Below are 27861 nucleotides of genomic sequence, written 5' to 3' on the forward strand. Positions count from 1 at the left end.
GATTTTAACTGGGAGCCAGAGATCTACCCGGTGAGGGCTTGCCTGGTGTGAGGCTTTTGAGCGTTTGGGAGCGTTCGGGACGTGAGGACGTTGGACAGGAAATGTTGCCATCTTGAAATATCCAACCTTCCTGCTGTCGTGAGAGGCTCTTTCCATGGACATCTGCCTCTTGGAGTCCTCTCAACTTGCTCTCTGATATAACATTTTGTGAGCTGCAGTTACATCCGATGGCTACAAGGTGGCGCTGCATTCAGGTGAGAGAACAAGTGTGCACAAAATCGTTGGGGACTTTTGCCAGATTCATCGGTGGATCTTGCCTACTTTTATTCACATGCTAGATATTGCCTAGAAATGCTTTTTAATATAGAGATGCTAGAGTTAGAATGTCTGGTCGGGGTTCAGCCCTTTCATTGTCTACCGCCCGCAACATATTTATTACCAGCACATGTGAGTGGTGACTCTGCTTTTTGGAAAATAGCATCTAATAGGACAATGAATGTAGCAGATGGGGCGATCGAGATGCCTGCCTAAGTATTTCATTTTTTTTTTAATTTAACGTCTGATTAATCTGTTCATGATATTTCCGTTTTGTGACATGTTGCATTAAAACAAATCCTGCTTGGAGAACATATAAAAATTTGCACTGCATTGGCCGGGAATCGAACCCGGGTCAACTGCTTGGGAAGCAGCTATGCTCACCACTATACCACCAACGCCCTATGATGTGTTTGCTCTCGGTTCTAAAGATTACAACCCCGAGTTCAATGACTATCTTGCACCAGTTTCAATGGTGCATTTGGTTTAGATACCAACATGAAAAGCAGTAGAAAGTTTCTTGTAGAGGGTAAGGAACTGGGGATTGAAACCAAGGCCAAATCTGTGCAGAAGAGAAGAAATGGAAAGCAGTAGTACAAATAGTGGAAATGGACATATTTAGGCAGCATTGGAAGCAAAGCAGCGAAGAGAAAGAGAGTGCCTTCCATGAAATGCCCAGGAGAATGATGAGAGCAGAACGAAAAGGCAAGAATGACATTCAAAGCATGCCCAGAAAAACGTGTGACGGTCCCACCAGTCATTTATGCTTATAATTGGTTATCTTTACTTTCAAAGTATGGGGTTGATCCTTTGGCGATCACTCTCTTGTATTTCAGCAGAGACAGATAGTTGAGAAGTCTTTTCTCACATAGCTAGCACAAGCCTGCGCTTTTCCTTGTTGGTAGCGTGGAAATGACAGATTGGTTCTCAGAAGAAAAAACAAGAAATATTATAGCAGAGGATGGTTTCGATCCATCGACCTCTGGGTTATGGGCCCAGCACGCTTCCGCTGCGCCACTCTGCTCCCTTGTAAAAGTGTTCTCTTTATGCAGAGGAGGAGCTTTCAGCGAAGTGGCGAGGGATTGGTGGGTCTCGCTCCTCATTTGCCTAAGCATGCTGCAATGTATGCTGGGTGCAGAAAATCTTCATCTTCTCGTCTCACAGTCAGTCATAACTGAAAGTGCAGACCCTCTTGGGAACTAGCAGTTTCAGGCCTTTACCAAGATAGCAGCTCTCTAACCCTCGCCTCTCTCTTTGATCCTAGCGCTAGCATGCTCAGGATTTGATTTTAACTGGGAGCCAGAGATCTACCCGGTGAGGGCGAGGCTTTTGAGCGTTTGGGAGCGTTCGGGACGTGAGGACGTTGGACAGGAAATGTTGCCATCTTGAAATATCCAACCTTCCTGCTGTCATGAGAGGCTCTTTCCATGGACATCTGCCTCTTGGAGTCCTCTCAACTTGCTCTCTGATATAACATTTTGTGAGCTGCAGTTACATCCGATGGCTACAAGGTGGCGCTGCATTCAGGTGAGAGAACAAGTGTGCACAAAATCGTTGGGGACTTTTGCCAGATTCATCGGTGGATCTTGCCTACTTTTATTCACATGCTAGATATTGCCTAGAAATGCTTTTTAATATAGAGATGCTACAGTTAGAATGTCTAGTCGGGGTTCAGCCCTTTCATTGTCTACCGCCCGCAACATATTTATTACCAGCACATGTGAGTGGTGACTCTGCTTTTTGGAAAATAGCATCTAATAGGACAATGAATGTAGCAGATGGGGCGATCGAGATGCCTGCCTAAGTATTTCATTTTTTTTTTAATTTAACGTCTGATTAATCTGTTCATGATATTTCCGTTTTGTGACATGTTGCATTAAAACAAATCCTGCTTGGAGAACATATACAAATTTGCACTGCATTGGCCGGGAATCGAACCCGCGTCAACTGCTTGGGAAGCAGCTATGCTCACCACTATACCACCAACGCCCTATGATGTGGTTGCTCTCGGTTCTAAAGATTACAACCCCGAGTTCAATGACTATCTTGCACCAGTTTCAATGGTGCATTTGGTTTAGATACCAACATGAAAAGCAGTAGAAAGTTTCTTGTAGAGGGTAAGGAACTGGGGATTGAAACCAAGGCCAAATCTGTGCAGAAGAGAAGAAATGGAAAGCAGTAGTACAAATAGTGGAAATGAACATATTTAGGCAGCATTGGAAGCAAAGCAGCGAAGAGAAAGAGAGTGCCTTCCATGAAATGCCCAGGAGAATGATAAGAGCAGAACGAAAAGGCAAGAGTGACATTCAAAGCATGCCCAGAAAAACGTGTGACGGTCCCACCAGTCATTTATGCTTATAATTGGGTATCTTTACTTTCAAAGTATGGGGTTGATCCTTTGGCGATCACTCTCTTGTATTTCAGCAGAGACAGATAGTTGAGAAGTCTTTTCTCACATAGCTAGCACAAGCCTGCGCTTTTCCTTGCTGGTAGCGTGGAAATGACAGATTGGTTCTCAGAAGAAAAAACAAGAAATATTATAGCAGAGGATGGTTTCGATCCATCGACCTCTGGGTTATGGGCCCAGCACGCTTCCGCTGCGCCACTCTGCTCCCTTGTAAAAGTGTTCTCTTTATGCAGAGGAGGAGCTTTCAGCGAAGTGGCGAGGGATTGGTGGGTCTCGCTCCTCATTTGCCTAAGCATGCTGCAATGTATGCTAGGTGCAGAAAATCTTCATCTTCTCGTCTCACAGTCAGTCATAACTGAAAGTGCAGACCCTCTTGGGAACTAGCAGTTTCAGGCCTTTACCAAGATAGCAGCTCTCTAACCCACTCCTCTCTCTTTGATACTAGCGCTAGCATGCTCAGGATTTGATTTTAACTAGGAGCCAGAGATCTACCCGGTGAGGGCTTGCCCGGTGTGAGGCTTTTGAGCGTTTGGGAGCGTTCGGGACGTGAGGACATTGGACAGGAAATGTTGCCATCTTGAAATATCCAACCTTCCTGCTGTCGTGAGAGGCTCTTTCCATGGACATCTGCCTCTTGGAGTCCTCTCAACTTGCTCTCTGATATAACATTTTGTGAGCTGCAGTTACATCCGATGGCTACAAGGTGGCGCTGCATTCAGGTGAGAGAACAAGTGTGCAGAAAATCGTTGGGGACTTTTGCCAGATTCATCGGTGGATCGCGCCTACTTTTATTCACATGCTAGATATTGCCTAGAAATGCTTTTTAATATAGAGATGCTAGAGTTAGGATGTCTGGTCGGGGTACAGCCCTTTCATTGTCTACCGCCCGCAACATATTTATTACCAGCACATGTGAGTGGTGACTCTGCTTTTTGGAAAATAGCATCTAATAGGACAATGAATGTAGCAGATGGGGCGATCGAGATGCCTGCCTAAGTATTTCATTTTTTTTTTAATTTAACGTCTGATTAATCTGTTCATGATATTTCCGTTTTGTGACATGTTGCATTAAAACAAATCCTGCTTGGAGAACATATAAAAATTTGCACTGCATTGGCCGGGAATGGAACCCGGGTCAACTGCTTGGGAAGCAGCTATGCTCACCACTATACAACCAACGCCCTATGATGTGGGTGCTCTCGGTTCTAAAGATTACAACCCCGAGTTCAATGACTATCTTGCACCAGTTTCAATGGTGCATTTGGTTTAGATACCAACATGAAAAGCAGTAGAAAGTTTCTTGTAGAGGGTAAGGAACTGGGGATTGAAACCAAGGCCAAATCTGTGCAGAAGAGTAGAAATGGAAAGCAGTAGTACAAATAGTGGAAATGAACATATTTAGGCAGCATTGGAAGCAAAGCAGCGAAGAGAAAGAGAGTGCCTTCCATGAAATGCCCAGGAGAATGATAAGAGCAGAACGAAAAGGCAAGAATGACATTCAAAGCATGCCCAGAAAAACGTGTGACGGTCCCACCAGTCATTTATGCTTATAATTGGGTATCTTTACTTTCAAAGTATGGGGTTGATCCTTTGGCGATCACTCTCTTGTATTTCAGCAGAGACAGATAGTTGAGAAGTCTTTTCTCACATAGCTAGCACAAGCCTGCGCTTTTCCTTGCTGGTAGCGTGGAAATGACAGATTGGTCCTCAGAAGAAAAAACAAGAAATATTATAGCAGAGGATGGTTTCGATCCATCGACCTCTGGGTTATGGGCCCAGCACGCTTCCGCTGCGCCACTCTGCTCCCTTGTAAAAGTGTTCTCTTTATGCAGAGGAGGAGCTTTCAGCGAAGTGGCGAGGGATTGGTGGGTCTCGCTCCTCATTTGCCTAAGCATGCTGCAATGTATGCTGGGTGCAGAAAATCTTCATCTTCTCGTCTCACAGTCAGTCATAACTGAAAGTGCAGACCCTCTTGGGAACTAGCAGTTTCAGGCCTTTACCAAGATAGCAGCTCTCTAACCCTCTCCTCTCTCTTTGATCCTAGCGCTAGCATGCTCAGGATTTGATTTTAACTGGGAGCCAGAGATCTACCCGGTGAGGGCTTGCCTGGTGTGAGGCTTTTGAGCGTTTGGGAGCGTTCGGGACGTGAGGACGTTGGACAGGAAATGTTGCCATCTTGAAATATCCAACCTTCCTGCTGTCGTGAGAGGCTCTTTCCATGGACATCTGCCTCTTGGAGTCCTCTCAACTTGCTCTCTGATATAACATTTTGTGAGCTGCAGTTACATCCGATGGCTACAAGGTGGCGCTGCATTCAGGTGAGAGAACAAGTGTGCAGAAAATCGTTGGGGACTTTTGCCAGATTCATCGGTGGATCTTGCCTACTTTTATCCACATGCTAGATATTGCCTAGAAATGCTTTTTAATATAGAGATGCTAGAGTTAGAATGTCTGGTCGGGGTTCAGCCCTTTCATTGTCTACCGCCCGCAACATATTTATTACCAGCACATGTGAGTGGTGACTCTGCTTTTTGGAAAATAGCATCTAATAGGACAATGAATGTAGCAGATGGGGCGATCGAGATGCCTGCCTAAGTATTTCATTTTTTTTTTTATTTAACGTCTGATTAATCTGTTCATGATATTTCCGTTTTGTGACATGTTGCATTAAAACAAATCCTGCTTGGAGAACATGTAAAAATTTGCACTGCATTGGCCGGGAATCGATCCCGGGTCAACTGCTTGGGAAGCAGCTATGCTCACCACTATACCACCAACGCCCTATGATGTGGGTGCTCTCGGTTCTAAAGATTACAACCCCGAGTTCAATGACTATCTTGCACCAGTTTCAATGGTGCATTTGGTTTAGATACCAACATGAAAAGCAGTAGAAAGTTTCTTGTAGAGGGTAAGGAACTGGGGATTGAAACCAAGGCCAAATCTGTGCAGAAGAGTAGAAATGGAAAGCAGTAGTACAAATAGTGGAAATGAACATATTTAGGCAGCATTGGAAGCAAAGCAGCGAAGAGAAAGAGAGTGCCTTCCATGAAATGCCCAGGAGAATGATAAGAGCAGAACGAAAAGGCAAGAATGACATTCAAAGCATGCCCAGAAAAACGTGTGACGGTCCCACCAGTCATTTATGCTTATAATTGGGTATCTTTACTTTCAAAGTATGGGGTTGATCCTTTGGCGATCACTCTCTTGTATTTCAGCAGAGACAGATAGTTGAGAAGTCTTTTCTCACATAGCTAGCACAAGCCTGCGCTTTTCCTTGCTGGTAGCGTGGAAATGACAGATTGGTCCTCAGAAGAAAAAACAAGAAATATTATAGCTGAGGATGGTTTCGATCCATCGACCTCTGGGTTATGGGCCCAGCACGCTTCCGCTGCGCCACTCTGCTCGCTTGTAAAAGTGTTCTCTTTATGCAGAGGAGGAGCTTTCAGCGAAGTGGCGAGGGATTGGTGGGTCTCGCTCCTCATTTGCCTAAGCATGCTGCAATGTATGCTGGGTGCAGAAAATCTTCATCTTCTCGTCTCACAGTCAGTCATAACTGAAAGTGCAGACCCTCTTGGGAACTAGCAGTTTCAGGCCTTTACCAAGATAGCAGCTCTCTAACCCTCTCCTCTCTCTTTGATCCTAGCGCTAGCATGCTCAGGATTTGATTTTAACTGGGAGCCAGAGATCTACCCGGTGAGGGCTTGCCTGGTGTGAGGCTTTTGAGCGTTTGGGAGCGTTCGGGACGTGAGGACGTCGGACAGGAAATGTTGCCATCTTGAAATATCCAACCTTCCTGCTGTCGTGAGAGGCTCTTTCCATGGACATCTGCCTCTTGGAGTCCTCTCAACTTGCTCTCTGATATAACATTTTGTGAGCTGCAGTTACATCCGTTGGCTACAAGGTGGCGCTGCATTCAGGTGAGAGAACAAGTGTGCACAAAATCGTTGGGGACTTTTGCCAGATTCATCGGTGGATCTTGCCTACTTTTATTCACATGCTAGATATTGCCTAGAAATGCTTTTTAATATAGAGATGCTAGAGTTAGAATGTCTGGTCGGGGTTCAGCCCTTTCATTGTCTACCGCCCGCAACATATTTATTACCAGCACATGTGAGTGGTGACTCTGCTTTTTGGAAAATAGCATCTAATAGGACAATGAATGTAGCAGATGGGGCGATCGAGATGCCTGCCTAAGTATTTCATTTTTTTTTAAATTTAACGTCTGATTAATCTGTTCATGATATTTCCGTTTTGTGACATGTTGCATTAAAACAAATCCTGCTTGGAGAACATATAAAAATTTGCACTGCATTGGCCGGGAATCGAACCCGGGTCAACTGCTTGGGAAGCAGCTATGCTCACCACTATACCACCAACGCCCTATGATGTGTTTACTCTCGGTTCTAAAGATTACAACCCCGAGTTCAATGACTATCTTGCACCAGTTTCAATGGTGCATTTGGTTTAGATACCAACATGAAAAGCAGTAGAAAGTTTCTTGTAGAGGGTAAGGAACTGGGGATTGAAACCAAGGCCAAATCTGTGCAGAAGAGAAGAAATGGAAAGCAGTAGTACAAATAGTGGAAATGAACATATTTAGGCAGCATTGGAAGCAAAGCAGCGAAGAGAAAGAGAGTGCCTTCCATGAAATGCCCAGGAGAATGATAAGAGCAGAACGAAAAGGCAAGAATGACATTCAAAGCATGCCCAGAAAAACGTGTGACGGTCCCACCAGTCATTTATGCTTATAATTGGTTATCTTTACTTTCAAAGTATGGGGTTGATCCTTTGGCGATCACTCTCTTGTATTTCAGCAGAGACAGATAGTTGAGAAGTCTTTTCTCACATAGCTAGCACAAGCCTGCGCTTTTCCTTGCTGGTAGCGTGGAAATGACAGATTGGTTCTCAGAAGAAAAAACAAGAAATATTATAGCAGAGGATGGTTTCGATCCATCGACCTCTGGGTTATGGGCCCAGCACGCTTCCGCTGCGCCACTCTGCTCCCTTGTAAAAGTGTTCTCTTTATGCAGAGGAGGAGCTTTCAGCGAAGTGGCGAGGGATTGGTGGGTCTCGCTCCTCATTTGCCTAAGCATGCTGCAATGTATGCTGGGTGCAGAAAATCTTCATCTTCTCGTCTCACAGTCAGTCATAACTGAAAGTGCAGACCCTCTTGGGAACTAGCAGTTTCAGGCCTTTACCAAGATAGCAGCTCTCTAACCCTCGCCTCTCTCTTTGATCCTAGCGCTAGCATGCTCAGGATTTGATTTTAACTGGGAGCCAGAGATCTACCCGGTGAGGGCGAGGCTTTTGAGCGTTTGGGAGCGTTCGGGACGTGAGGCCGTTGGACAGGAAATGTTGCCATCTTGAAATATCCAACCTTCCTGCTGTCATGAGAGGCTCTTTCCATGGACATCTGCCTCTTGGAGTCCTCTCAACTTGCTCTCTGATATAACATTTTGTGAGCTGCAGTTACATCCGATGGCTACAAGGTGGCGCTGCATTCAGGTGAGAGAACAAGTGTGCACAAAATCGTTGGGGACTTTTGCCAGATTCATCGGTGGATCTTGCCTACTTTTATTCACATGCTAGATATTGCCTAGAAATGCTTTTTAATATAGAGATGCTACAGTTAGAATGTCTAGTCGGGGTTCAGCCCTTTCATTGTCTACCGCCCGCAACATATTTATTGCCAGCACATGTGAGTGGTGACTCTGCTTTTTGGAAAATAGCATCTAATAGGACAATGAATGTAGCAGATGGGGCGATCGAGATGCCTGCCTAAGTATTTCATTTTTTTTTAAATTTAACGTCTGATTAATCTGTTCATGATATTTCCGTTTTGTGACATGTTGCATTAAAACAAATCCTGCTTGGAGAACATATAAAAATTTGCACTGCATTGGCCGGGAATCGAACCCGCGTCAACTGCTTGGGAAGCAGCTATGCTCACCACTATACCACCAACGCCCTATGATGTGGTTGCTCTCGGTTCTAAAGATTACAACCCCGAGTTCAATGACTATCTTGCACCAGTTTCAATGGTGCATTTGGTTTAGATACCAACATGAAAAGCAGTAGAAAGTTTCTTGTAGAGGGTAAGGAACTGGGGATTGAAACCAAGGCCAAATCTGTGCAGAAGAGAAGAAATGGAAAGCAGTAGTACAAATAGTGGAAATGAACATATTTAGGCAGCATTGGAAGCAAAGCAGCGAAGAGAAAGAGAGTGCCTTCCATGAAATGCCCAGGAGAATGATAAGAGCAGAACGAAAAGGCAAGAGTGACATTCAAAGCATGCCCAGAAAAACGTGTGACGGTCCCACCAGTCATTTATGCTTATAATTGGGTATCTTTACTTTCAAAGTATGGGGTTGATCCTTTGGCGATCACTCTCTTGTATTTCAGCAGAGACAGATAGTTGAGAAGTCTTTTCTCACATAGCTAGCACAAGCCTGCGCTTTTCCTTGCTGGTAGCGTGGAAATGACAGATTGGTTCTCAGAAGAAAAAACAAGAAATATTATAGCAGAGGATGGTTTCGATCCATCGACCTCTGGGTTATGGGCCCAGCACGCTTCTGCTGCGCCACTCTGCTCCCTTGTAAAAGTGTTCTCTTTATGCAGAGGAGGAGCTTTCAGCGAAGTGGCGAGGGATTGGTGGGTCTCGCTCCTCATTTGCCTAAGCATGCTGCAATGTATGCTGGGTGCAGAAAATCTTCATCTTCTCGTCTCACAGTCAGTCATAACTGAAAGTGCAGACCCTCTTGGGAACTAGCAGTTTCAGGCCTTTACCAAGATAACAGCTCTCTAACCCTCTCCTCTCTCTTTGATCCTAGCGCTAGCATGCTCAGGATTTGATTTTAACTAGGAGCCAGAGATCTACCCGGTGAGGGCTTGCCCGGTGTGAGGCTTTTGAGCGTTTGGGAGCGTTCGGGACTTGAGGACGTTGGACAGGAAATGTTGCCATCTTGAAATATCCAACCTTCCTGCTGTCGTGAGAGGCTCTTTCCATGGACATCTGCCTCTTGGAGTCCTCTCAACTTGCTCTCTGATATAACATTTTGTGAGCTGCAGTTACATCCGATGGCTACAAGGTGGCGCTGCATTCAGGTGAGAGAACAAGTGTGCAGAAAATCGTTGGGGACTTTTGCCAGATTCATCGGTGGATCTTGCCTACTTTTATCCACATGCTAGATATTGCCTAGAAATGCTTTTTAATATAGAGATGCTAGAGTTAGAATGTCTGGTCGGGGTTCAGCCCTTTCATTGTCTACCGCCCGCAACATATTTATTACCAGCACATGTGAGTGGTGACTCTGCTTTTTGGAAAATAGCATCTAATAGGACAATGAATGTAGCAGATGGGGCGATCGAGATGCCTGCCTAAGTATTTCATTTTTTTTTTTATTTAACGTCTGATTAATCTGTTCATGATATTTCCGTTTTGTGACATGTTGCATTAAAACAAATCCTGCTTGGAGAACATGTAAAAATTTGCACTGCATTGGCCGGGAATCGATCCCGAGTCAACTGCTTGGGAAGCAGCTATGCTCACCACTATACCACCAACGCCCTATGATGTGGGTGCTCTCGGTTCTAAAGATTACAACCCCGAGTTCAATGACTATCTTGCACCAGTTTCAATGGTGCATTTGGTTTAGATACCAACATGAAAAGCAGTAGAAAGTTTCTTGTAGAGGGTAAGGAACTGGGGATTGAAACCAAGGCCAAATCTGTGCAGAAGAGTAGAAATGGAAAGCAGTAGTACAAATAGTGGAAATGAACATATTTAGGCAGCATTGGAAGCAAAGCAGCGAAGAGAAAGAGAGTGCCTTCCATGAAATGCCCAGGAGAATGATAAGAGCAGAACGAAAAGGCAAGAATGACATTCAAAGCATGCCCAGAAAAACGTGTGACGGTCCCACCAGTCATTTATGCTTATAATTGGGTATCTTTACTTTCAAAGTATGGGGTTGATCCTTTGGCGATCACTCTCTTGTATTTCAGCAGAGACAGATAGTTGAGAAGTCTTTTCTCACATAGCTAGCACAAGCCTGCGCTTTTCCTTGCTGGTAGCGTGGAAATGACAGATTGGTCCTCAGAAGAAAAAACAAGAAATATTATAGCAGAGGATGGTTTCGATCCATCGACCTCTGGGTTATGGGCCCAGCACGCTTCCGCTGCGCCACTCTGCTCGCTTGTAAAAGTGTTCTCTTTATGCAGAGGAGGAGCTTTCAGCGAAGTGGCGAGGGATTGGTGGGTCTCGCTCCTCATTTGCCTAAGCATGCTGCAATGTATGCTGGGTGCAGAAAATCTTCATCTTCTCGTCTCACAGTCAGTCATAACTGAAAGTGCAGACCCTCTTGGGAACTAGCAGTTTCAGGCCTTTACCAAGATAGCAGCTCTCTAACCCTCTCCTCTCTCTTTGATCGTAGCGCTAGCATGCTCAGGATTTGATTTTAACTGGGAGCCAGAGATCTACCCGGTGAGGGCTTGCCTGGTGTGAGGCTTTTGAGCGTTTGGGAGCGTTCGGGACGTGAGGACGTCGGACAGGAAATGTTGCCATCTTGAAATATCCAACCTTCCTGCTGTCGTGAGAGGCTCTTTCCATGGACATCTGCCTCTTGGAGTCCTCTCAACTTGCTCTCTGATATAACATTTTGTGAGCTGCAGTTACATCCGTTGGCTACAAGGTGGCGCTGCATTCAGGTGAGAGAACAAGTGTGCACAAAATCGTTGGGGACTTTTGCCAGATTCATCGGTGGATCTTGCCTACTTTTATTCACATGCTAGATATTGCCTAGAAATGCTTTTTAATATAGAGATGCTAGAGTTAGAATGTCTGGTCGGGGTTCAGCCCTTTCATTGTCTACCGCCCGCAACATATTTATTACCAGCACATGTGAGTGGTGACTCTGCTTTTTGGAAAATAGCATCTAATAGGACAATGAATGTAGCAGATGGGGCGATCGAGATGCCTGCCTAAGTATTTCATTTTTTTTTAAATTTAACGTCTGATTAATCTGTTCATGATATTTCCGTTTTGTGACATGTTGCATTAAAACAAATCCTGCTTGGAGAACATATAAAAATTTGCACTGCATTGGCCGGGAATCGAACCCGGGTCAACTGCTTGGGAAGCAGCTATGCTCACCACTATACCACCAACGCCCTATGATGTGTTTGCTCTCGGTTCTAAAGATTACAAGCCCGAGTTCAATGACTATCTTGCACCAGTTTCAATGGTGCATTTGGTTTAGATACCAACATGAAAAGCAGTAGAAAGTTTCTTGTAGAGGGTAAGGAACTGGGGATTGAAACCAAGGCCAAATCTGTGCAGAAGAGAAGAAATGGAAAGCAGTAGTACAAATAGTGGAAATGAACATATTTAGGCAGCATTGGAAGCAAAGCAGCGAAGAGAAAGAGAGTGCCTTCCATGAAATGCCCAGGAGAATGATAAGAGCAGAACGAAAAGGCAAGAATGACATTCAAAGCATGCCCAGAAAAACGTGTGACGGTCCCACCAGTCATTTATGCTTATAATTGGGTATCTTTACTTTCAAAGTATGGGGTTGATCCTTTGGCGATCACTCTCTTGTATTTCAGCAGAGACAGATAGTTGAGAAGTCTTTTCTCACATAGCTAGCACAAGCCTGCGCTTTTCCTTGCTGGTAGCGTGGAAATGACAGATTGGTTCTCAGAAGAAAAAACAAGAAATATTATAGCAGAGGATGGTTTCGATCCATCGACCTCTGGGTTATGGGCCCAGCACGCTTCCGCTGCGCCACTCTGCTCCCTTGTAAAAGTGTTCTCTTTATGCAGAGGAGGAGCTTTCAGCGAAGTGGCGAGGGATTGGTGGGTCTCGCTCCTCATTTGCCTAAGCATGCTGCAATGTATGCTGGGTGCAGAAAATCTTCATCTTCTCGTCTCACAGTCAGTCATAACTGAAAGTGCAGACCCTCTTGGGAACTAGCAGTTTCAGGCCTTTACCAAGATAGCAGCTCTCTAACCCTCGCCTCTCTCTTTGATCCTAGCGCTAGCATGCTCAGGATTTGATTTTAACTGGGAGCCAGAGATCTACCCGGTGAGGGCGAGGCTTTTGAGCGTTTGGGAGCGTTCGGGACGTGAGGACGTTGGACAGGAAATGTTGCCATCTTGAAATATCCAACCTTCCTGCTGTCATGAGAGGCTCTTTCCATGGACATCTGCCTCTTGGAGTCCTCTCAACTTGCTCTCTGATATAACATTTTGTGAGCTGCAGTTACATCCGATGGCTACAAGGTGGCGCTGCATTCAGGTGAGAGAACAAGTGTGCACAAAATCGTTGGGGACTTTTGCCAGATTCATCGGTGGATCTTGCCTACTTTTATTCACATGCTAGATATTGCCTAGAAATGCTTTTTAATATAGAGATGCTACAGTTAGAATGTCTAGTCGGGGTTCAGCCCTTTCATTGTCTACCGCCCGCAACATATTTATTACCAGCACATGTGAGTGGTGACTCTGCTTTTTGGAAAATAGCATCTAATAGGACAATGAATGTAGCAGATGGGGCGATCGAGATGCCTGCCTAAGTATTTCATTTTTTTTTTTAATTTAACGTCTGATTAATCTGTTCATGATATTTCCGTTTTGTGACATGTTGCATTAAAACAAATCCTGCTTGGAGAACATATAAAAATTTGCACTGCATTTACCGGGAATCGAACCCGGGTCAACTGCTTAGGAAGCAGCTATGCTCACCACTATACCACCAACGCCCTATGATGTGGTTGCTCTCGGTTCTAAAGATTACAACCCCGAGTTCAATGACTATCTTGCACCAGTTTCAATGGTGCATTTGGTTTAGATACCAACATGAAAAGCAGTAGAAAGTTTCTTGTAGAGGGTAAGGAACTGGGGATTGAAACCAAGGCCAAATCTGTGCAGAAGAGAAGAAATGGAAAGCAGTAGTACAAATAGTGGAAATGAACATATTTAGGCAGCATTGGAAGCAAAGCAGCGAAGAGAAAGAGAGTGCCTTCCATGAAATGGCCAGGAGAATGATAAGAGCAGAACGAAAAGGCAAGAATGACATTCAAAGCATGCCCAGAAAAACGTGTGACGGTCCCACCAGTCATTTATGCTTATAATTGGGTATCTTTACTTTCAAAGTATGGGGTTGATCCTTTGGCGATCACTCTCTTGTATTTCAGCAGAGACAGATAGTTGAGAAGTCTTTTCTCACATAGCTAGCACAAGCCTGCGCTTTTCCTTGCTGGTAGCGTGGAAATGACAGATTGGTTCTCAGAAGAAAAAACAAGAAATATTATAGCAGAGGATGGTTTCGATCCATCGACCTCTGGGTTATGGGCCCAGCACGCTTCCGCTGCGCCACTCTGCTCCCTTGTAAAAGTGTTCTCTTTATGCAGAGGAGGAGCTTTCAGCGAAGTGGCGAGGGATTGGTGGGTCTCGCTCCTCATTTGCCTAAGCATGCTGCAATGTATGCTGGGTGCAGAAAATCTTCATCTTCTCGTCTCACAGTCAGTCATAACTGAAAGTGCAGACCCTCTTGGGAACTAGCAGTTTCAGGCCTTTACCAAGATAGCAGCTCTCTAACCCTCTCCTCTCTCTTTGATCGTAGCGCTAGCATGCTCAGGATTTGATTTTAACTGGGAGCCAGAGATCTACCCGGTGAGGGCTTGCCCGGTGTGAGGCTTTTGAGCGTTTGGGAGCGTTCGGGACGTGAGGACGTCGGACAGGAAATGTTGCCATCTTGAAATATCCAACCTTCCTGCTGTCGTGAGAGGCTCTTTCCATGGACATCTGCCTCTTGGAGTCCTCTCAACTTGCTCTCTGATATAACATTTTGTGAGCTGCAGTTACATCCGTTGGCTACAAGGTGGCGCTGCATTCAGGTGAGAGAACAAGTGTGCACAAAATCGTTGGGGACTTTTGCCAGATTCATCGGTGGATCTTGCCTACTTTTATTCACATGCTAGATATTGCCTAGAAATGCTTTTTAATATAGAGATGCTAGAGTTAGAATGTCTGGTCGGGGTTCAGCCCTTTCATTGTCTACCGCCCGCAACATATTTATTACCAGCACATGTGAGTGGTGACTCTGCTTTTTGGAAAATAGCATCTAATAGGACAATGAATGTAGCAGATGGGGCGATCGAGATGCCTGCCTAAGTATTTCATTTTTTTTAAAATTTAACGTCTGATTAATCTGTTCATGATATTTCCGTTTTGTGACATGTTGCATTAAAACAAATCCTGCTTGGAGAACATGTAAAAATTTGCACTGCATTGGCCGGGAATCGATCCCGGGTCAACTGCTTGGGAAGCAGCTATGCTCACCACTATACCACCAACGCCCTATGATGTGGGTGCTCTCGGTTCTAAAGATTACAACCCCGAGTTCAATGACTATCTTGCACCAGTTTCAATGGTGCATTTGGTTTAGATACCAACATGAAAAGCAGTAGAAAGTTTCTTGTAGAGGGTAAGGAACTGGGGATTGAAACCAAGGCCAAATCTGTGCAGAAGAGTAGAAATGGAAAGCAGTAGTACAAATAGTGGAAATGAACATATTTAGGCAGCATTGGAAGCAAAGCAGCGAAGAGAAAGAGAGTGCCTTCCATGAAATGCCCAGGAGAATGATAAGAGCAGAACGAAAAGGCAAGAATGACATTCAAAGCATGCCCAGAAAAACGTGTGACGGTCCCACCAGTCATTTATGCTTATAATTGGGTATCTTTACTTTCAAAGTATGGGGTTGATCCTTTGGCGATCACTCTCTTGTATTTCAGCAGAGACAGATAGTTGAGAAGTCTTTTCTCACATAGCTAGCACAAGCCTGCGCTTTTCCTTGCTGGTAGCGTGGAAATGACAGATTGGTCCTCAGAAGAAAAAACAAGAAATATTATAGCTGAGGATGGTTTCGATCCATCGACCTCTGGGTTATGGGCCCAGCACGCTTCCGCTGCGCCACTCTGCTCGCTTGTAAAAGTGTTCTCTTTATGCAGAGGAGGAGCTTTCAGCGAAGTGGCGAGGGATTGGTGGGTCTCGCTCCTCATTTGCCTAAGCATGCTGCAATGTATGCTGGGTGCAGAAAATCTTCATCTTCTCGTCTCACAGTCAGTCATAACTGAAAGTGCAGACCCTCTTGGGAACTAGCAGTTTCAGGCCTTTACCAAGATAGCAGCTCTCTAACCCTCTCCTCTCTCTTTGATCCTAGCGCTAGCATGCTCAGGATTTGATTTTAACTGGGAGCCAGAGATCTACCCGGTGAGGGCTTGCCTGGTGTGAGGCTTTTGAGCGTTTGGGAGCGTTCGGGACGTGAGGACGTCGGACAGGAAATGTTGCCATCTTGAAATATCCAACCTTCCTGCTGTCGTGAGAGGCTCTTTCCATGGACATCTGCCTCTTGGAGTCCTCTCAACTTGCTCTCTGATATAACATTTTGTGAGCTGCAGTTACATCCGTTGGCTACAAGGTGGCGCTGCATTCAGGTGAGAGAACAAGTGTGCACAAAATCGTTGGGGACTTTTGCCAGATTCATCGGTGGATCTTGCCTACTTTTATTCACATGCTAGATATTGCCTAGAAATGCTTTTTAATATAGAGATGCTAGAGTTAGAATGTCTGGTCGGGGTTCAGCCCTTTCATTGTCTACCGCCCGCAACATATTTATTACCAGCACATGTGAGTGGTGACTCTGCTTTTTGGAAAATAGCATCTAATAGGACAATGAATGTAGCAGATGGGGCGATCGAGATGCCTGCCTAAGTATTTCATTTTTTTTTTAATTTAACGTCTGATTAATCTGTTCATGATATTTCCGTTTTGTGACATGTTGCATTAAAACAAATCCTGCTTGGAGAACATATAAAAATTTGCACTGCATTGGCCGGGAATCGAACCCGGGTCAACTGCTTGGGAAGCAGCTATGCTCACCACTATACCACCAACGCCCTATGATGTGTTTACTCTCGGTTCTAAAGATTACAACCCCGAGTTCAATGACTATCTTGCACCAGTTTCAATGGTGCATTTGGTTTAGATACCAACATGAAAAGCAGTAGAAAGTTTCTTGTAGAGGGTAAGGAACTGGGGATTGAAACCAAGGCCAAATCTGTGCAGAAGAGAAGAAATGGAAAGCAGTAGTACAAATAGTGGAAATGAACATATTTAGGCAGCATTGGAAGCAAAGCAGCGAAGAGAAAGAGAGTGCCTTCCATGAAATGCCCAGGAGAATGATAAGAGCAGAACGAAAAGGCAAGAATGACATTCAAAGCATGCCCAGAAAAACGTGTGACGGTCCCACCAGTCATTTATGCTTATAATTGGTTATCTTTACTTTCAAAGTATGGGGTTGATCCTTTGGCGATCACTCTCTTGTATTTCAGCAGAGACAGATAGTTGAGAAGTCTTTTCTCACATAGCTAGCACAAGCCTGCGCTTTTCCTTGCTGGTAGCGTGGAAATGACAGATTGGTTCTCAGAAGAAAAAACAAGAAATATTATAGCAGAGGATGGTTTCGATCCATCGACCTCTGGGTTATGGGCCCAGCACGCTTCCGCTGCGCCACTCTGCTCCCTTGTAAAAGTGTTCTCTTTATGCAGAGGAGGAGCTTTCAGCGAAGTGGCGAGGGATTGGTGGGTCTCGCTCCTCATTTGCCTAAGCATGCTGCAATGTATGCTGGGTGCAGAAAATCTTCATCTTCTCGTCTCACAGTCAGTCATAACTGAAAGTGCAGACCCTCTTGGGAACTAGCAGTTTCAGGCCTTTACCAAGATAGCAGCTCTCTAACCCTCGCCTCTCTCTTTGATCCTAGCGCTAGCATGCTCAGGATTTGATTTTAACTGGGAGCCAGAGATCTACCCGGTGAGGGCGAGGCTTTTGAGCGTTTGGGAGCGTTCGGGACGTGAGGCCGTTGGACAGGAAATGTTGCCATCTTGAAATATCCAACCTTCCTGCTGTCATGAGAGGCTCTTTCCATGGACATCTGCCTCTTGGAGTCCTCTCAACTTGCTCTCTGATATAACATTTTGTGAGCTGCAGTTACATCCGATGGCTACAAGGTGGCGCTGCATTCAGGTGAGAGAACAAGTGTGCACAAAATCGTTGGGGACTTTTGCCAGATTCATCGGTGGATCTTGCCTACTTTTATTCACATGCTAGATATTGCCTAGAAATGCTTTTTAATATAGAGATGCTACAGTTAGAATGTCTAGTCGGGGTTCAGCCCTTTCATTGTCTACCGCCCGCAACATATTTATTGCCAGCACATGTGAGTGGTGACTCTGCTTTTTGGAAAATAGCATCTAATAGGACAATGAATGTAGCAGATGGGGCGATCGAGATGCCTGCCTAAGTATTTCATTTTTTTTTAAATTTAACGTCTGATTAATCTGTTCATGATATTTCCGTTTTGTGACATGTTGCATTAAAACAAATCCTGCTTGGAGAACATATAAAAATTTGCACTGCATTGGCCGGGAATCGAACCCGCGTCAACTGCTTGGGAAGCAGCTATGCTCACCACTATACCACCAACGCCCTATGATGTGGTTGCTCTCGGTTCTAAAGATTACAACCCCGAGTTCAATGACTATCTTGCACCAGTTTCAATGGTGCATTTGGTTTAGATACCAACATGAAAAGCAGTAGAAAGTTTCTTGTAGAGGGTAAGGAACTGGGGATTGAAACCAAGGCCAAATCTGTGCAGAAGAGAAGAAATGGAAAGCAGTAGTACAAATAGTGGAAATGAACATATTTAGGCAGCATTGGAAGCAAAGCAGCGAAGAGAAAGAGAGTGCCTTCCATGAAATGCCCAGGAGAATGATAAGAGCAGAACGAAAAGGCAAGAGTGACATTCAAAGCATGCCCAGAAAAACGTGTGACGGTCCCACCAGTCATTTATGCTTATAATTGGGTATCTTTACTTTCAAAGTATGGGGTTGATCCTTTGGCGATCACTCTCTTGTATTTCAGCAGAGACAGATAGTTGAGAAGTCTTTTCTCACATAGCTAGCACAAGCCTGCGCTTTTCCTTGCTGGTAGCGTGGAAATGACAGATTGGTTCTCAGAAGAAAAAACAAGAAATATTATAGCAGAGGATGGTTTCGATCCATCGACCTCTGGGTTATGGGCCCAGCACGCTTCTGCTGCGCCACTCTGCTCCCTTGTAAAAGTGTTCTCTTTATGCAGAGGAGGAGCTTTCAGCGAAGTGGCGAGGGATTGGTGGGTCTCGCTCCTCATTTGCCTAAGCATGCTGCAATGTATGCTGGGTGCAGAAAATCTTCATCTTCTCGTCTCACAGTCAGTCATAACTGAAAGTGCAGACCCTCTTGGGAACTAGCAGTTTCAGGCCTTTACCAAGATAACAGCTCTCTAACCCTCTCCTCTCTCTTTGATCCTAGCGCTAGCATGCTCAGGATTTGATTTTAACTAGGAGCCAGAGATCTACCCGGTGAGGGCTTGCCCGGTGTGAGGCTTTTGAGCGTTTGGGAGCGTTCGGGACTTGAGGACGTTGGACAGGAAATGTTGCCATCTTGAAATATCCAACCTTCCTGCTGTCGTGAGAGGCTCTTTCCATGGACATCTGCCTCTTGGAGTCCTCTCAACTTGCTCTCTGATATAACATTTTGTGAGCTGCAGTTACATCCGATGGCTACAAGGTGGCGCTGCATTCAGGTGAGAGAACAAGTGTGCAGAAAATCGTTGGGGACTTTTGCCAGATTCATCGGTGGATCTTGCCTACTTTTATCCACATGCTAGATATTGCCTAGAAATGCTTTTTAATATAGAGATGCTAGAGTTAGAATGTCTGGTCGGGGTTCAGCCCTTTCATTGTCTACCGCCCGCAACATATTTATTACCAGCACATGTGAGTGGTGACTCTGCTTTTTGGAAAATAGCATCTAATAGGACAATGAATGTAGCAGATGGGGCGATCGAGATGCCTGCCTAAGTATTTCATTTTTTTTTTTATTTAACGTCTGATTAATCTGTTCATGATATTTCCGTTTTGTGACATGTTGCATTAAAACAAATCCTGCTTGGAGAACATGTAAAAATTTGCACTGCATTGGCCGGGAATCGATCCCGGGTCAACTGCTTGGGAAGCAGCTATGCTCACCACTATACCACCAACGCCCTATGATGTGGGTGCTCTCGGTTCTAAAGATTACAACCCCGAGTTCAATGACTATCTTGCACCAGTTTCAATGGTGCATTTGGTTTAGATACCAACATGAAAAGCAGTAGAAAGTTTCTTGTAGAGGGTAAGGAACTGGGGATTGAAACCAAGGCCAAATCTGTGCAGAAGAGTAGAAATGGAAAGCAGTAGTACAAATAGTGGAAATGAACATATTTAGGCAGCATTGGAAGCAAAGCAGCGAAGAGAAAGAGAGTGCCTTCCATGAAATGCCCAGGAGAATGATAAGAGCAGAACGAAAAGGCAAGAATGACATTCAAAGCATGCCCAGAAAAACGTGTGACGGTCCCACCAGTCATTTATGCTTATAATTGGGTATCTTTACTTTCAAAGTATGGGGTTGATCCTTTGGCGATCACTCTCTTGTATTTCAGCAGAGACAGATAGTTGAGAAGTCTTTTCTCACATAGCTAGCACAAGCCTGCGCTTTTCCTTGCTGGTAGCGTGGAAATGACAGATTGGTCCTCAGAAGAAAAAACAAGAAATATTATAGCAGAGGATGGTTTCGATCCATCGACCTCTGGGTTATGGGCCCAGCACGCTTCCGCTGCGCCACTCTGCTCGCTTGTAAAAGTGTTCTCTTTATGCAGAGGAGGAGCTTTCAGCGAAGTGGCGAGGGATTGGTGGGTCTCGCTCCTCATTTGCCTAAGCATGCTGCAATGTATGCTGGGTGCAGAAAATCTTCATCTTCTCGTCTCACAGTCAGTCATAACTGAAAGTGCAGACCCTCTTGGGAACTAGCAGTTTCAGGCCTTTACCAAGATAGCAGCTCTCTAACCCTCTCCTCTCTCTTTGATCGTAGCGCTAGCATGCTCAGGATTTGATTTTAACTGGGAGCCAGAGATCTACCCGGTGAGGGCTTGCCTGGTGTGAGGCTTTTGAGCGTTTGGGAGCGTTCGGGACGTGAGGACGTCGGACAGGAAATGTTGCCATCTTGAAATATCCAACCTTCCTGCTGTCGTGAGAGGCTCTTTCCATGGACATCTGCCTCTTGGAGTCCTCTCAACTTGCTCTCTGATATAACATTTTGTGAGCTGCAGTTACATCCGTTGGCTACAAGGTGGCGCTGCATTCAGGTGAGAGAACAAGTGTGCACAAAATCGTTGGGGACTTTTGCCAGATTCATCGGTGGATCTTGCCTACTTTTATTCACATGCTAGATATTGCCTAGAAATGCTTTTTAATATAGAGATGCTAGAGTTAGAATGTCTGGTCGGGGTTCAGCCCTTTCATTGTCTACCGCCCGCAACATATTTATTACCAGCACATGTGAGTGGTGACTCTGCTTTTTGGAAAATAGCATCTAATAGGACAATGAATGTAGCAGATGGGGCGATCGAGATGCCTGCCTAAGTATTTCATTTTTTTTTAAATTTAACGTCTGATTAATCTGTTCATGATATTTCCGTTTTGTGACATGTTGCATTAAAACAAATCCTGCTTGGAGAACATATAAAAATTTGCACTGCATTGGCCGGGAATCGAACCCGGGTCAACTGCTTGGGAAGCAGCTATGCTCACCACTATACCACCAACGCCCTATGATGTGTTTGCTCTCGGTTCTAAAGATTACAAGCCCGAGTTCAATGACTATCTTGCACCAGTTTCAATGGTGCATTTGGTTTAGATACCAACATGAAAAGCAGTAGAAAGTTTCTTGTAGAGGGTAAGGAACTGGGGATTGAAACCAAGGCCAAATCTGTGCAGAAGAGAAGAAATGGAAAGCAGTAGTACAAATAGTGGAAATGAACATATTTAGGCAGCATTGGAAGCAAAGCAGCGAAGAGAAAGAGAGTGCCTTCCATGAAATGCCCAGGAGAATGATAAGAGCAGAACGAAAAGGCAAGAATGACATTCAAAGCATGCCCAGAAAAACGTGTGACGGTCCCACCAGTCATTTATGCTTATAATTGGGTATCTTTACTTTCAAAGTATGGGGTTGATCCTTTGGCGATCACTCTCTTGTATTTCAGCAGAGACAGATAGTTGAGAAGTCTTTTCTCACATAGCTAGCACAAGCCTGCGCTTTTCCTTGCTGGTAGCGTGGAAATGACAGATTGGTTCTCAGAAGAAAAAACAAGAAATATTATAGCAGAGGATGGTTTCGATCCATCGACCTCTGGGTTATGGGCCCAGCACGCTTCCGCTGCGCCACTCTGCTCCCTTGTAAAAGTGTTCTCTTTATGCAGAGGAGGAGCTTTCAGCGAAGTGGCGAGGGATTGGTGGGTCTCGCTCCTCATTTGCCTAAGCATGCTGCAATGTATGCTGGGTGCAGAAAATCTTCATCTTCTCGTCTCACAGTCAGTCATAACTGAAAGTGCAGACCCTCTTGGGAACTAGCAGTTTCAGGCCTTTACCAAGATAGCAGCTCTCTAACCCTCGCCTCTCTCTTTGATCCTAGCGCTAGCATGCTCAGGATTTGATTTTAACTGGGAGCCAGAGATCTACCCGGTGAGGGCGAGGCTTTTGAGCGTTTGGGAGCGTTCGGGACGTGAGGACGTTGGACAGGAAATGTTGCCATCTTGAAATATCCAACCTTCCTGCTGTCATGAGAGGCTCTTTCCATGGACATCTGCCTCTTGGAGTCCTCTCAACTTGCTCTCTGATATAACATTTTGTGAGCTGCAGTTACATCCGATGGCTACAAGGTGGCGCTGCATTCAGGTGAGAGAACAAGTGTGCACAAAATCGTTGGGGACTTTTGCCAGATTCATCGGTGGATCTTGCCTACTTTTATTCACATGCTAGATATTGCCTAGAAATGCTTTTTAATATAGAGATGCTACAGTTAGAATGTCTAGTCGGGGTTCAGCCCTTTCATTGTCTACCGCCCGCAACATATTTATTACCAGCACATGTGAGTGGTGACTCTGCTTTTTGGAAAATAGCATCTAATAGGACAATGAATGTAGCAGATGGGGCGATCGAGATGCCTGCCTAAGTATTTCATTTTTTTTTTTAATTTAACGTCTGATTAATCTGTTCATGATATTTCCGTTTTGTGACATGTTGCATTAAAACAAATCCTGCTTGGAGAACATATAAAAATTTGCACTGCATTTACCGGGAATCGAACCCGGGTCAACTGCTTAGGAAGCAGCTATGCTCACCACTATACCACCAACGCCCTATGATGTGGTTGCTCTCGGTTCTAAAGATTACAACCCCGAGTTCAATGACTATCTTGCACCAGTTTCAATGGTGCATTTGGTTTAGATACCAACATGAAAAGCAGTAGAAAGTTTCTTGTAGAGGGTAAGGAACTGGGGATTGAAACCAAGGCCAAATCTGTGCAGAAGAGAAGAAATGGAAAGCAGTAGTACAAATAGTGGAAATGAACATATTTAGGCAGCATTGGAAGCAAAGCAGCGAAGAGAAAGAGAGTGCCTTCCATGAAATGGCCAGGAGAATGATAAGAGCAGAACGAAAAGGCAAGAATGACATTCAAAGCATGCCCAGAAAAACGTGTGACGGTCCCACCAGTCATTTATGCTTATAATTGGGTATCTTTACTTTCAAAGTATGGGGTTGATCCTTTGGCGATCACTCTCTTGTATTTCAGCAGAGACAGATAGTTGAGAAGTCTTTTCTCACATAGCTAGCACAAGCCTGCGCTTTTCCTTGCTGGTAGCGTGGAAATGACAGATTGGTTCTCAGAAGAAAAAACAAGAAATATTATAGCAGAGGATGGTTTCGATCCATCGACCTCTGGGTTATGGGCCCAGCACGCTTCCGCTGCGCCACTCTGCTCCCTTGTAAAAGTGTTCTCTTTATGCAGAGGAGGAGCTTTCAGCGAAGTGGCGAGGGATTGGTGGGTCTCGCTCCTCATTTGCCTAAGCATGCTGCAATGTATGCTGGGTGCAGAAAATCTTCATCTTCTCGTCTCACAGTCAGTCATAACTGAAAGTGCAGACCCTCTTGGGAACTAGCAGTTTCAGGCCTTTACCAAGATAGCAGCTCTCTAACCCTCTCCTCTCTCTTTGATCGTAGCGCTAGCATGCTCAGGATTTGATTTTAACTGGGAGCCAGAGATCTACCCGGTGAGGGCTTGCCCGGTGTGAGGCTTTTGAGCGTTTGGGAGCGTTCGGGACGTGAGGACGTCGGACAGGAAATGTTGCCATCTTGAAATATCCAACCTTCCTGCTGTCGTGAGAGGCTCTTTCCATGGACATCTGCCTCTTGGAGTCCTCTCAACTTGCTCTCTGATATAACATTTTGTGAGCTGCAGTTACATCCGTTGGCTACAAGGTGGCGCTGCATTCAGGTGAGAGAACAAGTGTGCACAAAATCGTTGGGGACTTTTGCCAGATTCATCGGTGGATCTTGCCTACTTTTATTCACATGCTAGATATTGCCTAGAAATGCTTTTTAATATAGAGATGCTAGAGTTAGAATGTCTGGTCGGGGTTCAGCCCTTTCATTGTCTACCGCCCGCAACATATTTATTACCAGCACATGTGAGTGGTGACTCTGCTTTTTGGAAAATAGCATCTAATAGGACAATGAATGTAGCAGATGGGGCGATCGAGATGCCTGCCTAAGTATTTCATTTTTTTTAAAATTTAACGTCTGATTAATCTGTTCATGATATTTCCGTTTTGTGACATGTTGCATTAAAACAAATCCTGCTTGGAGAACATATAAAAATTTGCACTGCATTGGCCGGGAATCGAACCCGGGTCAACTGCTTGGGAAGCAGCTATGCTCACCACTATACCACCAACGCCCTATGATGTGTTTGCTCTCGGTTCTAAAGATTACAACCCCGAGTTCAATGACTATCTTGCACCAGTTTCAATGGTGCATTTGGTTTAGATACCAACATGAAAAGCAGTAGAAAGTTTCTTCTAGAGGGTAAGGAACTGGGGATTGAAACCAAGGCCAAATCTGTGCAGAAGAGAAGAAATGGAAAGCAGTAGTACAAATAGTGGAAATGAACATATTTAGGCAGCATTGGAAGCAAAGCAGCGAAGAGAAAGAGAGTGCCTTCCATGAAATGCCCAGGAGAATGATAAGAGCAGAACGAAAAGGCAAGAATGACATTCAAAGCATGCCCAGAAAAACGTGTGACGGTCCCACCAGTCATTTATGCTTATAATTGGGTATCTTTACTTTCAAAGTATGGGGTTGATCCTTTGGCGATCACTCTCTTGTATTTCAGCAGAGACAGATAGTTGAGAAGTCTTTTCTCACATAGCTAGCACAAGCCTGCGCTTTTCCTTGCTGGTAGCGTGGAAATGACAGATTGGTTCTCAGAAGAAAAAACAAGAAATATTATAGCAGAGGATGGTTTCGATCCATCGACCTCTGGGTTATGGGCCCAGCACGCTTCCGCTGCGCCACTCTGCTCCCTTGTAAAAGTGTTCTCTTTATGCAGAGGAGGAGCTTTCAGCGAAGTGGCGAGGGATTGGTGGGTCTCGCTCCTCATTTGCCTAAGCATGCTGCAATGTATGCTGGGTGCAGAAAATCTTCATCTTCTCGTCTCACAGTCAGTCATAACTGAAAGTGCAGACCCTCTTGGGAACTAGCAGTTTCAGGCCTTTACCAAGATAGCAGCTCTCTAACCCTCTCCTCTCTCTTTGATCCTAGCGCTAGCATGCTCAGGATTTGATTTTAACTGGGAGCCAGAGATCTACCCGGTGAGGGCGAGGCTTTTGAGCGTTTGGGAGCGTTCGGGACGTGAGGACGTTGGACAGGAAATGTTGCCATCTTGAAATATCCAACCTTCCTGCTGTCATGAGAGCCTCTTTCCATGGACATCTGCCTCTTGGAGTCCTCTCAACTTGCTCTCTGATATAACATTTTGTGAGCTGCAGTTACATCCGATGGCTACAAGGTGGCGCTGCATTCAGGTGAGAGAACAAGTGTGCACAAAATCGTTGGGGACTTTTGCCAGATTCATCGGTGGATCTTGCCTACTTTTATTCACATGCTAGATATTGCCTAGAAATGCTTTTTAATATAGAGATGCTACAGTTAGAATGTCTAGTCGGGGTTCAGCCCTTTCATTGTCTACCGCCCGCAACATATTTATTACCAGCACATGTGAGTGGTGACTCTGCTTTTTGGAAAATAGCATCTAATAGGACAATGAATGTAGCAGATGGGGCGATCGAGATGCCTGCCTAAGTATTTCATTTTTTTTTTTAATTTAACGTCTGATTAATCTGTTCATGATATTTCCGTTTTGTGACATGTTGCATTAAAACAAATCCTGCTTGGAGAACATATAAAAATTTGCACTGCATTGGCCGGGAATCGAACCCGGGTCAACTGCTTAGGAAGCAGCTATGCTCACCACTATACCACCAACGCCCTATGATGTGTTTGCTCTCGGTTCTAAAGATTACAACCCCGAGTTCAATGACTATCTTGCACCAGTTTCAATGGTGCATTTGGTTTAGATACCAACATGAAAAGCAGTAGAAAGTTTCTTGTAGAGGGTAAGGAACTGGGGATTGAAACCAAGGCCAAATCTGTGCAGAAGAGAAGAAATGGAAAGCAGTAGTACAAATAGTGGAAATGAACATATTTAGGCAGCATTGGAAGCAAAGCAGCGAAGAGAAAGAGAGTGCCTTCCATGAAATGGCCAGGAGAATGATAAGAGCAGAACGAAAAGGCAAGAATGACATTCAAAGCATGCCCAGAAAAACGTGTGACGGTCCCACCAGTCATTTATGCTTATAATTGGGTATCTTTACTTTCAAAGTATGGGGTTGATCCTTTGGCGATCACTCTCTTGTATTTCAGCAGAGACAGATAGTTGAGAAGTCTTTTCTCACATAGCTAGCACAAGCCTGCGCTTTTCCTTGCTGGTAGCGTGGAAATGACAGATTGGTTCTCAGAAGAAAAAACAAGAAATATTATAGCAGAGGATGGTTTCGATCCATCGACCTCTGGGTTATGGGCCCAGCACGCTTCCGCTGCGCCACTCTGCTCCCTTGTAAAAGTGTTCTCTTTATGCAGAGGAGGAGCTTTCAGCGAAGTGGCGAGGGATTGGTGGGTCTCGCTCCTCATTTGCCTAAGCATGCTGCAATGTATGCTGGGTGCAGAAAATCTTCATCTTCTCGTCTCACAGTCAGTCATAACTGAAAGTGCAGACCCTCTTGGGAACTAGCAGTTTCAGGCCTTTACCAAGATAGCAGCTCTCTAACCCTCTCCTCTCTCTTTGATCGTAGCGCTAGCATGCTCAGGATTTGATTTTAACTGGGAGCCAGAGATCTACCCGGTGAGGGCTTGCCCGGTGTGAGGCTTTTGAGCGTTTGGGAGCGTTCGGGACGTGAGGACGTTGGACAGGAAATGTTGCCATCTTGAAATATCCAACCTTCCTGCTGTCGTGAGAGGCTCTTTCCATGGACATCTGCCTCTTGGAGTCCTCTCAACTTGCTCTCTGATATAACATTTTGTGAGCTGCAGTTACATCCAATGGCTACAAGGTGGCGCTGCATTCAGGTGAGAGAACAAGTGTGCACAAAATCGTTGGGGACTTTTGCCAGATTCATCGGTGGATCTTGCCTACTTTTATTCACATGCTAGATATTGCCTAGAAATGCTTTTTAATATAGAGATGCTAGAGTTAGAATGTCTGGTCGGGGTTCAGCCCTTTCATTGTCTACCGCCCGCAACATATTTATTACCAGCACATGTGAGTGGTGACTCTGCTTTTTGGAAAATAGCATCTAATAGGACAATGAATGTAGCAGATGGGGCGATCGAGATGCCTGCCTAAGTATTTCATTTTTTTTTTAATTTAACGTCTGATTAATCTGTTCATGATATTTCCGTTTTGTGACATGTTGCATTAAAACAAATCCTGCTTGGAGAACATATAAAAATTTGCACTGCATTGGCCGGGAATCGAACCCGGGTCAACTGCTTGGGAAGCAGCTATGCTCACCACTATACCACCAACGCCCTATGATGTGGTTGCTCTCGGTTC

At 44.9% G+C, this 27861-nt stretch overlaps 11 non-coding genes across 11 annotated transcripts; all 11 read right to left on the reverse strand.

The window, feature by feature from the left end:
* Positions 1–644: 644 nt before the first annotated feature.
* TRNAG-CCC (transfer RNA glycine (anticodon CCC)) lies at positions 645–716 on the reverse strand. Its single transcript has one exon. It is a non-coding gene; the product is annotated as a tRNA-Gly (tRNA).
* Positions 717–5430: 4714 nt separating this feature from the next.
* Positions 5431–5502, reverse strand: TRNAG-CCC (transfer RNA glycine (anticodon CCC)). The gene has a single exon. It is a non-coding gene; the product is annotated as a tRNA-Gly (tRNA).
* Positions 5503–7029: 1527 nt separating this feature from the next.
* TRNAG-CCC (transfer RNA glycine (anticodon CCC)) lies at positions 7030–7101 on the reverse strand. Its single transcript has one exon. It is a non-coding gene; the product is annotated as a tRNA-Gly (tRNA).
* A 4714-nt stretch (positions 7102–11815) lies between these two features.
* TRNAG-CCC (transfer RNA glycine (anticodon CCC)) lies at positions 11816–11887 on the reverse strand. The gene has a single exon. It is a non-coding gene; the product is annotated as a tRNA-Gly (tRNA).
* A 3116-nt stretch (positions 11888–15003) lies between these two features.
* On the reverse strand, positions 15004–15075 carry TRNAG-CCC (transfer RNA glycine (anticodon CCC)). Its single transcript has one exon. It is a non-coding gene; the product is annotated as a tRNA-Gly (tRNA).
* A 1527-nt stretch (positions 15076–16602) lies between these two features.
* Positions 16603–16674, reverse strand: TRNAG-CCC (transfer RNA glycine (anticodon CCC)). Its single transcript has one exon. It is a non-coding gene; the product is annotated as a tRNA-Gly (tRNA).
* Positions 16675–19789: 3115 nt separating this feature from the next.
* Positions 19790–19861, reverse strand: TRNAG-CCC (transfer RNA glycine (anticodon CCC)). The gene has a single exon. It is a non-coding gene; the product is annotated as a tRNA-Gly (tRNA).
* A 1527-nt stretch (positions 19862–21388) lies between these two features.
* TRNAG-CCC (transfer RNA glycine (anticodon CCC)) lies at positions 21389–21460 on the reverse strand. The gene has a single exon. It is a non-coding gene; the product is annotated as a tRNA-Gly (tRNA).
* Positions 21461–24576: 3116 nt separating this feature from the next.
* Positions 24577–24648, reverse strand: TRNAG-CCC (transfer RNA glycine (anticodon CCC)). Its single transcript has one exon. It is a non-coding gene; the product is annotated as a tRNA-Gly (tRNA).
* A 1517-nt stretch (positions 24649–26165) lies between these two features.
* On the reverse strand, positions 26166–26237 carry TRNAR-CCU (transfer RNA arginine (anticodon CCU)). Its single transcript has one exon. It is a non-coding gene; the product is annotated as a tRNA-Arg (tRNA).
* A 1527-nt stretch (positions 26238–27764) lies between these two features.
* TRNAG-CCC (transfer RNA glycine (anticodon CCC)) lies at positions 27765–27836 on the reverse strand. The gene has a single exon. It is a non-coding gene; the product is annotated as a tRNA-Gly (tRNA).
* Between the last annotated feature and the right edge of the window lie 25 nt (positions 27837–27861).

The sequence above is a fragment of the Triturus cristatus genome, chromosome 11, assembly GCF_964204655.1.
Source record: "Triturus cristatus chromosome 11, aTriCri1.1, whole genome shotgun sequence".
Lineage (NCBI taxonomy): Eukaryota > Metazoa > Chordata > Amphibia > Caudata > Salamandridae > Triturus > Triturus cristatus.